Here is a 12,064-nt window from a genome sequence, read left to right as displayed (position 1 = left end):
TGTTGGGATAGAAGCAGCAGATCACTTGAATAGGCACAGCAGAGACATCATTTGAATGTCATTGTGTCCAGTTAGGTGACACTGGAACCTAACTGGCCAATTAAAATGTTCAATGGGACTGAGCAGCACGTTATCTTGAATTCATACAGCATTTATGTATTCAAATACATTTACTTTTGTGAGCATGTCTCCAATAGTGCATGTGTTTGTGTGTGTGATTAAGGCTAACTGGCATGCTTGGATGTAGTAAGTGATGGCAATATGGGATGCATGGAAGCATCAATGTTCCCTGTAGAGAACCAATTAGATGGCAGCCTTGGGAACGCTCAGAGCCATACGTTAGCTTGCCAGCATGTAACAGGCCAAACGTAGGAGGGGGGCCTTACTTTCCACTCACACACAAGAACACACACTCCCAAACACACAGAGCGCGGCGCACAAAGGCACACAGAAGAGCACATATGCACCAGCCATAAGCAAATTGCCATTTTCAAGTGTCAGTGCAACTGTTTTCAAGTGGTGGCTTGAGGTGAAACACATTTGCAAGCTGCTCTTCTCATCTCTTTATGTTTTGATGTTTGAGGGGTGCTTAAAATGTCTAAGGCTTTCAAGAACACAGAGTATTCACTGCTCTAAAGTTGTGTTAGAGGAAATGGATCTCAGAGAAGGCTGCAGACCAGGAAAATGTTGTTAAACTCAGGTTGTTCTACTCTTTGCCACAGTAGAAGAAAGACAACTATGTTATCAGATTATTCTGTATGCATTCTGTAGGCGCGATTTAGGCAGGGTGAGAGAAGCAGGGTCATGATGTCACACCTCGGGGATGGTGGGGCTGACTCATTAGCCACCAGGAGTCTCACCTGTGGGGAGAGATTTCTGGTTGAGTTGTTTCAGACACGCCACGAGGAAGACAAAAGCAAGATATGTTGGGGACGAAAGAAAGGCAAAAGACTGAACATCCTCACTGAAGAGCGGGCAGGCCCACTGGACCGTAGGAGAGGCTCCTGAGGAGGGTCGAGACAGAGACAGAAAGCAGGAACTGTGACCTGGTGATGAGTTAACCACACACACACACACACACACACACACACACACACACACACACACACACATCCCTTTGATAGGAAAGGTTACATTCATCCAGGGACGTTTCGGTCACATTTTCACCTCTGATGCAGGACAAAGGGACTCAACACAGCAAAGTAACAATGGAATACAATAGAAACTGATTTATTTAAGTTAGGACGAGGAAAGCTGCTCAGCATGTCGTGTAATGGCTTTCCATACCACAAGCAGAAGTTCGTATAGCATTAGCTTTTACAGACTCAGCTACAGATCTCCTTACATGTGCACATACATCACCTTCTGTAATACATTGTTTGATTGAATATGTACCCTATACTGGCTATCAATGCTGGCCTCAGTCCCATTGAGGCCAACTCAGCCACAGGAAGGAACTCTGGCCATTCTGTGCTTCAGGCAATCTATTCGACTGTAGGATTTTCCCTTAAATCCTCTATAATTGAAATCGCTTAACAGAGTTCTTTAGATTTACACACATGCACAAACACAGTTAAGGAAAAAAATCTGTTAACTAATGTTGGTGTAATTGTACGTGTGACATTTTATAGAACCGACCCTCTCCCCTCTCTGTCCTCCATGCATGCTCAGTTGATTTGTAGTCGGCTGGTAATTAGTCAAGCAGGTGGGAAGTCATTAAGGAACAGACGCTCGGCTCTAACCAGGGGAGAAACCCGAGCAACAGAAAAGAAGTTACTGTTGTATGGAAGATGTATATGGAGTGCAGTCACAATATCTGCTATCCATTTTATTAGGAGCTGTATTTATTGAGGAACTATCAAAGCATAAAACACTCTGGCAAGAGCTATCTATAATCCCAAAATAAACATAGATGTTCAGGTCCAAACAGTATCACCAAGCATCTGTGTTCATTCTCACTGTGTGTTTAGACTGAACGCAGTGAAACGGCACAGCTGCATGCAAAGTCAATGGACAGACGCAAGTGAATGTGAACTAGCTCTAGGCAATGCAAAATGTTCCAGCAGTGAAATGAGTACAGATTTTACAAGATGAAAATTTGCTTCCTGTTCAGTGTACATTCACGTTGAGGAGCTAATGCTCCTTTGCACTGAACAGAGTCAGTCGAGTTAATCCCGGCATCGGATGAGAATGCCCTCTGGATCCCTCTCAGTGGAGTTATCCCAACCATGCGGTAGACCCGCAACACTAAGGAGGGATTACACACCCTACATGGCCTGGGAACACCTCAGGATCCAGGAAGAACATGAGGATGCGGCTGGAGAGATGGACATCGGAGCTCCTTGGCTTTGCCTGACAGTGATGTCATCATTAAATTATACATGAGGATCAGTTAATTAAATTATTTCCTTCTGCAGGCTAACCTTGTCATGCACTGCATTAACAACAGCTGTACGTGGATGTTTGGTAGTCATATATAACACCTGGAAGATCAACGTCGTCTTCCAGGCAAAATGTTGAAAACTACTTTGTAGGATGTCAAATACTGAATCACAGTACGGTACCTGTTGATCGTGACACCCTACAGATACTCAATGGCGTAAATATCGACAGTGCGACTGGTGCAGCAGCAAGAAAATATATTTGAGCAGAGGCACATCGTTTCTCCTCCTGACTGTGACCTTCAACCTTCGCAGCATCAGAACTGAATCTTTCTCAGAACTGAACGCACTTTAGATTCTGCAGCTCACAGCCGCGACCCAACGCTGACTGTGAATCAGTTTACCTCACTGACGTTTCTTTCCTGTGTAACATGCTGCAGGCAGTGAGGGAGATAACGTTAACTCACATTGATCTTCCATTTCAGTTCTTTTGTTGGCTGATTACTGGGGAGGCTTATGACCACGGGCTATTACAATGCAGAGGCCCAATGTCAGGTCTAACTCGAGGCAAGGCAACCACAATTATCTAGAGGGGCTCTGAGTGCAGATCATCTCTGATGTTGCATCGGACTTGAAGGACACTGAAGGCAAGTTGCCTCTGAGGTGATATGAATCAACATTTCACACACAACATTTCATGAGCATTGTCTCTTGTCTCCTGAAATTTTACAGATATGGCCAACAGGAAATATGACCTGGCATTAGAATGCAGCAGGATAAAAACCACACAAAGCCATGCACAAAGCTCACTCGTAGCATATTCATACTTTTATTGAAACTACAGTTAATGTCTCAAGAGAAGCAGCAGTTATGAACTCACAGAGAATTATCATTTAACTTTGCAAGTCCCCTCTACAGAGCATGTATCTTAGACTCTCTGCTAATGCATTCACCATAGCAACTCTATAAGGTGATATTATGTCAGTGTTGTGTTCACAGGTTGTTGTGCCGCTTCTTGGTGGCCAGAAAAATCAGTTAATGCATGTTGAAAGCATTTACGGCATTCAAAAGAATCCCTTTTTCTTCTCCTGGCATCACAACATTTTAGACCTGCCAGGAATGGAACAAAATATTAGAGACAGAGACTACGGCTCTCTCTCTTGTCTGCCTCAGGAATCAAATAGGACACAAGGATATTTAGCTAGAGGGGAATTTAATCTTCCACAGAATGCTCTCAAACTATCACCGAACTCACTTTGCGGGTCAGATGAGGGGATGGAAGCTGTGAATTAAATTTTGGCATAACTTGTTTTTTTCAGGCAGGACATTTGAATGTCATGTTGCTCAGAGCGGCGTTTCCGCTTCACCGCTGCGGAGCATTCAGACAAACACTTTGCTGACGAAGCAGGTGAAACTCTCTGATTCATCAGAGCAGATCTGGCATCGGTTCTTTTCATTAGATTGAATTGGATTCATCAATGAAAGCTCACTCAAACGCAGTTTTGCACATAAAATTATCTGCCTTTGTAACATAGTATAATCATTTTATAATGTCAATCCAGAGACAACAACCAAATCTCCCATCCTCCTCACCACTTCACACACACAAACACACAGTCACATGGCTTGATCCAGATGCTAGTCAGTTACAGTGGTTCCCACTTACCATGTCAGAGGCAGCGCTCATCGCAATCTGTCTCTCAAGATGCGTCATGACAGCTCCTCCAGTCTGCTCTGGACAATGTTCCCTTATGATGTGAGACTGAAGGAGGTGGAGAGTTGCCAGAGTAAAGTAGCACAGAGAGAGATGATGTGAAATAGCTGATACAGAGGCACAGAGATGGAGTTCTCAGTCCTCTATCTGTTCAAAAAAAAAAAAAAAACAGGTGAAAAAATGTTCAACATCACAAGGCTGTATGTCACACCAGCAATACACGTCCAGGCAGGGACATTCTTCTTTCACTTGGGGAGGAAAAGTTTATGGTCTTTGTGCTTGACTGTGGTTTCATTGGAGGAAATTGGTGAGATATTGGACTCTCCATCACGTTATCTATCTTACTTGTGGTTAAAGCTTTCAGACTCACACTTGAGAGATGTGACAAAAATGCACAAACACACACATGCACGCACCCATAAGACTACAATGCACTGTTGGCTGAGACTGTGGACTAACGTCTAGGCACCACGGTGAATGTGGTTTGTGTGATATGACGGAGGATGTTAAAGGATAATTGTGGTTTGTTACAAATTTAGTCTTATTTTCCACCTGACCTCCTTGTTACTCCTTGAACATTACATAAAGAAGTAAAATAGTGAACATGAGTTCTCAATTTACAGGTACAAAACGCGATCCACGGTGACATTTTAAATAGATTAAAATTTAATTCAAAGAACAACAAGTACTTCTTATTCCACTTATGCCAAATTCAGGCTGCACAGTAATGGCCCAGCCTCTCAGATATGGGTGCCTGGAATAAAAACATACAATACAGCCAGTCATTTTCATGCTCATTTTATTTCGTGCAGTGGAAGACAACCGAGGCAGCATCTGGGATCCCTCTCCACTTACGCTGACCCACAGGAGCACAGAGTGCTCTTCACCCACAACTGTAAACATGGCAAAGCAAAAGAGGATTAAAGCTTCGTTTCAGTGCATGCGTAACCATTTGACTATCACGCTCAGGTCAGGAGCATTATACTAAATAAATCACACCTGTGCTTTCACTGCTGAACTCAAAATGAGGTGATAATGTGATAAAGTGCTCTCTCAGGTGCCCTTCCAGTGGAGAAAACATGAGGCAGGGCAGTGTAAGGTGCCTTTCCAGTGGAAAAAACTTAATAAAGTGCATTAATGGGTGCCCTTAAAACACAGAAACACGATACAGTGCACCCTAGGGCGTTCTTCCAGTGGAGAAAACATGACGGCTGCTCTTATAGGCTGCTCTTCATACTACAAAATGAGTTGGCCTCTATGTACCTCTAAAGGGTTAAGTAGTAAAAAGTTCTCCGTGAGCTTTTTGGTGTAGTAGTTATGATTTAAATCTGACTCACATAATAAAACAATTTCTTTCTTAACCAGGGTTTGGGGCAAAGCAAAAGAAGATTAAAGTTTCATTTCAGTGCATGTGTAACCATTTGACTCTCACCCTCAGGTCAGGAACATTATACGAAATAAATCGCACCTGTGCATGCACGGCTCTGCTCAAAATGAGGTGATAACGTGATGAAGCGCTCTCTAGGGTGCCCTGCCGGTAGAGAAAACATGATGCAGTGCCTTATAGGCTGCTCTACATGCTAGAAAATTAGATGGCCTCTATCTACCTCTAAATGGTTAAAAAGTCAATAGTTCCCTGTGCTTTTTGGTGTCGTAGTTATGATTTAAATCTAGCTCGAAATAAAAGTTTCATTCTTAACCAGTGCGCTTGTGCTCCACCACACGCAGCTGCTCCTTTATTGTTTTCACCCTTGCCCCTCAGACACCTTCTGCATACATACAGTTTGTACGCTGCACACCCACATAGTCACCCTCTTTCTACCGACCGGGAAGGACGAAGACATAGCTCACCTTTACTGCTGAGTGACGATGAAAGGTTCATTCATAAAACCCTGATTACATACGTAAGCATTTGTTGTGGCTGCTGTCAGATGGAGCAACAAATTTTTTCGCCCCTGGCACTTTAATGATCACCTATGTATGTACGCCAAGTTGTGAAAGACAGCAAACTATGATCGGGTCAGCCTAGTCACAGTAATTCATCACTGTACTGTTCATAATGTAAATATGATATTATGGCATAGTGCTGCATGGTTTTACTGTTAGATTATTAACAAATGTGGCTTAGTTAAATGCATTGTACAATTAATTTATGAACATTTCACTGGCTTCAGTTTTATTCTTTTATTTGGATCATCACACTGCCATTTATTATATTATTGGTATTTGGTTACATCTCTTTTTACAAGTGGAGTCACAATGCAAACCTCACTCATGAAAAGGTAAAAGCCCTGAGACGTGTGACGGACATTGTGGATGATAATACAGGATTACAGCATACATAAGATTAAATGGGAACAAATTTATAAATCAGGGATTATAGGATAAAGCGAGAAAGCATAAGAGAGGGAGAAAGAAGTTGAGGAGAGAGAACAGAAATGAGAGGTTGTTCGCTGAAAGGAGAGAATAAGGCGAGTAAGAGAAGCTGAAGGGAGTGAAGACACACGACAGAGTAAAGAAAAATGAATGGAAAAGACATTAGAAGAAAGATGGAGATGGAGGTGTGATTGACTAAAGAAATATGTCACCTAAACTACAGGAGTAAGAAAGTGAAAGGAGCCAAATCCCTTTGCTCGCCGTCCTCAGCGAGTGATGAAAGTCATTTCGGTTTTACAGCCGTGATGACATGTCCCCGATGCCCACAGTCAGATCGATCAATGTGCACGGGGGTGCACAAGTGTGTGGTTATGTGTGAATGTAACCCATTTACAGTCAGCGACCGCCCTTGGAGTTTGTGTCTGTAATCCTCTTGGAGTGTGAATCTGTAAATGTGTCTGTAGCATGCATTTATTTTTGTCTCCTTATTTTCATAGGTATTTCTAGACATGCAAGACACAGGTGTCCTCAGGAAAATAGAAAAAAAAATCTATTTTGTTAAAGGTACATTTTTAAGGTGAGGAATTGGGTTTAGGAGGTATATATTTTCTTGACTGCCTTATCTTTGCCTGATGTTCAAGTCTCACATCTTCTGTCTGCAGAGCTTCACCCTGAGAGCTTCAAGCAGGGCTAAAGAAATACACTACAAAACACTTGATGCCTGTAAAGCTTATTGCTGGTCATAATTAAAGCAATGCAGAGCTTGAGCTTATTAACATTTCTGTGAACTCAGAGGACACTTTTCAGGCAGATTTTAGTGAGTGAACCAAATTGAGAGGGAAAGAAATGGAGGTTGCATGGGGAAAGTAAGGTTGACATGTCCCCTCGTCCCGGTGGAGGCGATGCCCTGGTGTGAGGGCTAAGAGAATGCAGTCGATAAAAGTCAAATGTTTGTCTATTTTACAAGCCTGCAGCCAGTCTTGGCTTATGTGTCTTTGTGTGTCTGCTTGTCTACCAGTGTATTCCTTTGTGTGTGTGTGTGTGTGTGTGTGTGTGTGTGTGTGTGTGTACCGTCCCCTCTTTTTTTCTTTCTAGGACGTGTGAATGGACTTGTCATGCTCCTGACAGCCTCCGGTGAGCAAGCCAAGACGAGGGCCCCTTGTCTCTTTGTTTTTTTTTTGCCTTTGATCTGCCCCACTGTCTGGTGAAAGGGTTGACATGAGCTGTCACCCTCCCCTCCATTGCTGCACATGCTCCTCCAGAAGAGCTCCCAAACACCTCAAGGATCACAGAGTGACACAGAAGGACATACGCACAACACAAGGATGCACATTTATATCTACAGAAGCAGCATTCACACATGAAGCAATACAAGGGGACGCACTCACAGGGGTATGTGTTAGGGTGTGTTCAGGCATCAAGCAGCAAAGACAGACACATGCACATACAAACAAAATTAGAACGGAGATGAAGGTAGACAGCTAGGCTGCTGACTGACAGGCTGCCTCGCTGACAGCTGGCGCCATTCAAGATGTTAGTGGGACTCACAACCAGGCTTGTTTTGACTGGTGAGCATCTGTGGCATATTCACTCCCTTGGTCTGCTATGAATGGGAAGCAGGGTGTTGCTGGAAAAGAGCAAGAGAGCTCAGCTGCCTTTTCCTGGGTAAAAGTTCCAATGATCCAACCAAACATCCGGGGGCGTCATGAAAGCCAAAGTTCTGATAAGGGGCAGAATTAGAGCGGCCCTCACTCGGAAAAAAAATAAAATAATGATGCAATTTTTTTGCAATGTATTCCTAAAATGCAATTAAGTGTATATAACTGATTGCATTTCCACAAGTTTGAAAAAGGGATTGATGCTTGACTAACCACTTCAGCCACACACCGTTAAGCTGCAGCCTAAATCTCCTCCAGCATTCATGCGCGACAGAGCGCTGTGTGTGTGTGTGTGTGCACACCTGCTGTTGTGAAGCGATTTCATCCTGCAACTTTTGGAAGAAACCAACGCCATAGAGAGAGGAGGTGTGTGACTTTTTGAGGTATGATCTGTGACATAATTACAAGAATGTGTTTGACTCATAACATAAAATGATCACAAATGCATATTCGGAAAAATAATACTGAATAAATGAGATATAAAATAAAATAGAAGTATAAAAGATATCAAAAATCAGGTGGACCATGTGCCCACCAGCTTTAATGGGCATGATGTGTCTACAAACATCCATTTTCTCCGCATAGCCGCTCATGTAGTGTGTCCAAAAGTGATATGTTTCAAGCTCCAGCATGTCCTTTGGTGTACTCTTCCAATCTGTCTTGCCCAGGCCTTCATCCAAAGGCACTCTCATCACATCTCTATGTGAAGGAACAACCACTTGCCTCACCTTACCTCAACCATTAACGAGGCCTCCATTGACTTTGTCATTTCAATTTTTTGCTTTATTCTCCTTAATTGGAGGTCCCTCATGGTCACAGACATTTGGTGTCACTACCTTGAGTTACCTTCATACTAATGCGAATTTCACTGTTGCATTGCATTCAAAGCTTCATGCACAGTATAACAAAATGAAGCTCTCAACACATGAACATTTTCACGCATACTATGTATTTGACAGCGTCACACTCAATTATTTTAGAGGGAATTGCACTCACTATTTGCCTTTAGTGTATGGCACCAGAATTGACCCCTTTTTATTTGGTGACAAGGACTTCACGGTCAAATAGTTTCCATCTAGCATCTCTGGATGGCGAGGTCAAAGGATAAAAAGCCTCATAAAGTGCTTTCTGCAACGGTGAGCAAGTCAGGCAAAAAAGGATGATTTGCATACAGCTAACCTTTGGTGTAGCAATTCCCGGGAGAGACAGTAACAAGTAAATTGCCTGTTACAACAAGTTAACTATGAAATCACAAACAAATCTCTACATGCACATTTACACCCCTCTCATTGTGTGTCAGTGTCCTCACATTTTCTCCTCTCCTATCATTTCTCTGCAGGAATACATCTGCGGTGTTTACCTGTCGAGCGGTTTGCTCCATTGAGGCTGCGTGTGTTTGCAGCGGGGTGCCGAGTTTAACAAGGTACACACACCGTCGAACTTTTCAACTTTAAACAGAGCAGGTTTGTCTTGTCTCTGCCTCCAATTTTCTAAAATTAAGTAATCATGTGGAGGATAAATGAAGGAATGAAACAATGAATCTATTATTTAACTTTTGTAATAACAAAAAAAAAATCCCTGCAACCATATGCATTGCACAGATGCTTCCCTACCCCAACTACATCGTCCACTAGCAGCGTATAACTTCTGATCATGTGCTGAGAAGATTGTGTTCTGCGCAGGCTGACAGACCCTGAGGGACTCTGAGCTCAGAAGAACTCTGCATAGCCGAAGAGGAATCAAAACTAGATATAGACACAGAACTGCAGCATATGGTCCTCCCTCTTGGGACAAATCTTACACATTACAGGCCCTACTTATGACTCGTGAAAAAAAAAGCATCTTCCTCTGAGAAGCTCACCTTAGGCTCGCGGCACAGCCCTGCACGGGTTCAATTTTGCCAGTGAATCTCTGCACCATGGCCGACTCATTATTCACAGTTATCTTTAAATCAATTCTGCCTCACTTGGAGACATTATCAAATATTTAATGTATGGGTTCAGAGCTAACAGCTATAGGCAATGTGCAGTGGGCAAATGCAAGAGATACCATGGTGCTATAGGAATGCACAATGGCCCTGGGGAAAAAAATTATAAGAATAAATTAAAAGGAGGAGAAATTGCTCTCCATGTTTTCTTTGGATTATGTTCGTTTTCCGTGTTGATTGTTGGCAAAGCCACACTCAAACCTCACTAACATCACACAAAAGCTTTCAGTTATGTTAAAGTTTCACTTTCATTGCCTCTTAAGTCTTTACTGGGATAGAATAATGGCCGATTCTTCCAATAATGCCATTTTACAGTAGTTAGAATAAAAGGCGAGATTGTTAGCTGAGCAGAGCAGAACTCCAGGGGGCTGAAAGGTATCGCCTTACTGTGTGCTAATGTGATTAAAAGTTTGTTTGGGGAAATGAAAAGGCCAATATCAACTGACATGATAAGGGCCTTGAGGTGGGTCCTGCATTATTAGCTTAAGTTGAGGCTCTGCTTTAAGGAGGTCTTTGTATCACAATCTAGTTTTAAGACTTAATCCAGTTAGCACACAGCAAACTAAGTAGTGTTGCAGCATAGATAAACCTAGACATTGCAAGAGGAAGCACAGTTTTGACAGGGGGCCTTTGGCAGGTTAACATGGCCACGGTAGAATGTATTACTTGCACAGTTCGTCTGCAGTCGCACGAAAGAGGCAGCCCCATCGTCGGCGCAGAGGATGTTTGCAGCTGCAGACAAAGGCGAGATATTGGCAGAACTCCAACAATAAGAAAGCAGGAGATGAAGGAGTTAGAGGAGAAGTTGGTCCTCCCTTTACATAGGGAGAAAGAGGGGGAAAAGAGGAGCAGAAGAGGTAATGTTGCATTTTGGCTTTCTTGAAGTAGGTCATGTACACAGTGCTGCATTTGTCATAAGTGACAGCCCTATAAATCATGGAAGGGGCAGTGTCAATGCCCAGTGGCTTTGCTCTGCAGGTGGGTTGTCCCTCTGGATGCCAGGGCTCCAACCTCCTTGTTCTACCCCTGTTCTCCCTACTTTCCGTCTCCTCTTATCCCTCTGTGCTTTAACGCTGTGAAATGGCTCACCTTGCGTGCCCTCTGTGCACATCCGACTCTCACCTCTTTCTTTTTCCAACTCCAATTCCCTCTTTCCCTGACCTTGGAACTTTTTGCTAAATTTCAAGTCCTGCTCTGACTTTGCCATCGAAAGGCTGACACTCTTGCCTCTGAAACATCTCAGGTTTCTCTGACTTTTGCTCACTGTCTTCTTATTCTTTTGTCTCTCCTCCTTTTTCCACTGTCCCACCAGTCACCTTCTTTTCAATCCACCCTATTTCTCCTCTTCTTTTCCCCAGGCAGTGGTTCTGGTTTTTAAGGTACTCAGCAGGACCTGCATCAGCAATCAGCCAGTTTGCGCTCCAAGCACTGACAAGTTTGAGTTCCCAGGTGTTTTGACCAACCTTGTTCCCCTCACACACCTGTCTCCATTCCATCTAGTCCTTTCTGTGTAGAGAGTTGTTAATACAGGCCTTAAGGGAGATGCCTGTGTAACTGTCTGATTGTCTGACAGCTTGTCTGTATACTGTATGTGTGCACGAACATGGGATATGGTGAGATATGTCTCAGGAAGAGTTTTGGGACTTTTGACTTACTTTATCCTGAACACTCTTCAACTGAGATGCAGCATATTTTAATTTGGAATGATAATGAATATAACCTTTAATACGTTTAGTACACAAGGAACTATAAGACTGAATATTATACTGATACACACATAAAGAGAATAGCGCATAAATAACAAGAGGCGGTAAAGATAGAGTATAAAGTAACATACACACATTATGTGATCTGTGATTTTATTTGGCAAACACTGGAAGCTAGTATATGTAAGAATACACACTGCAGAAGGTCTCCTCGAGAAGACTGTTTTTGAGTGTTAAAAAAA

This window comes from Chaetodon auriga, chromosome 15, assembly GCF_051107435.1.
Source record: "Chaetodon auriga isolate fChaAug3 chromosome 15, fChaAug3.hap1, whole genome shotgun sequence".
NCBI classification, from domain to species: Eukaryota; Metazoa; Chordata; class Actinopteri; order Chaetodontiformes; family Chaetodontidae; genus Chaetodon; species Chaetodon auriga.
This window is presented reverse-complemented; position numbering follows the sequence as displayed.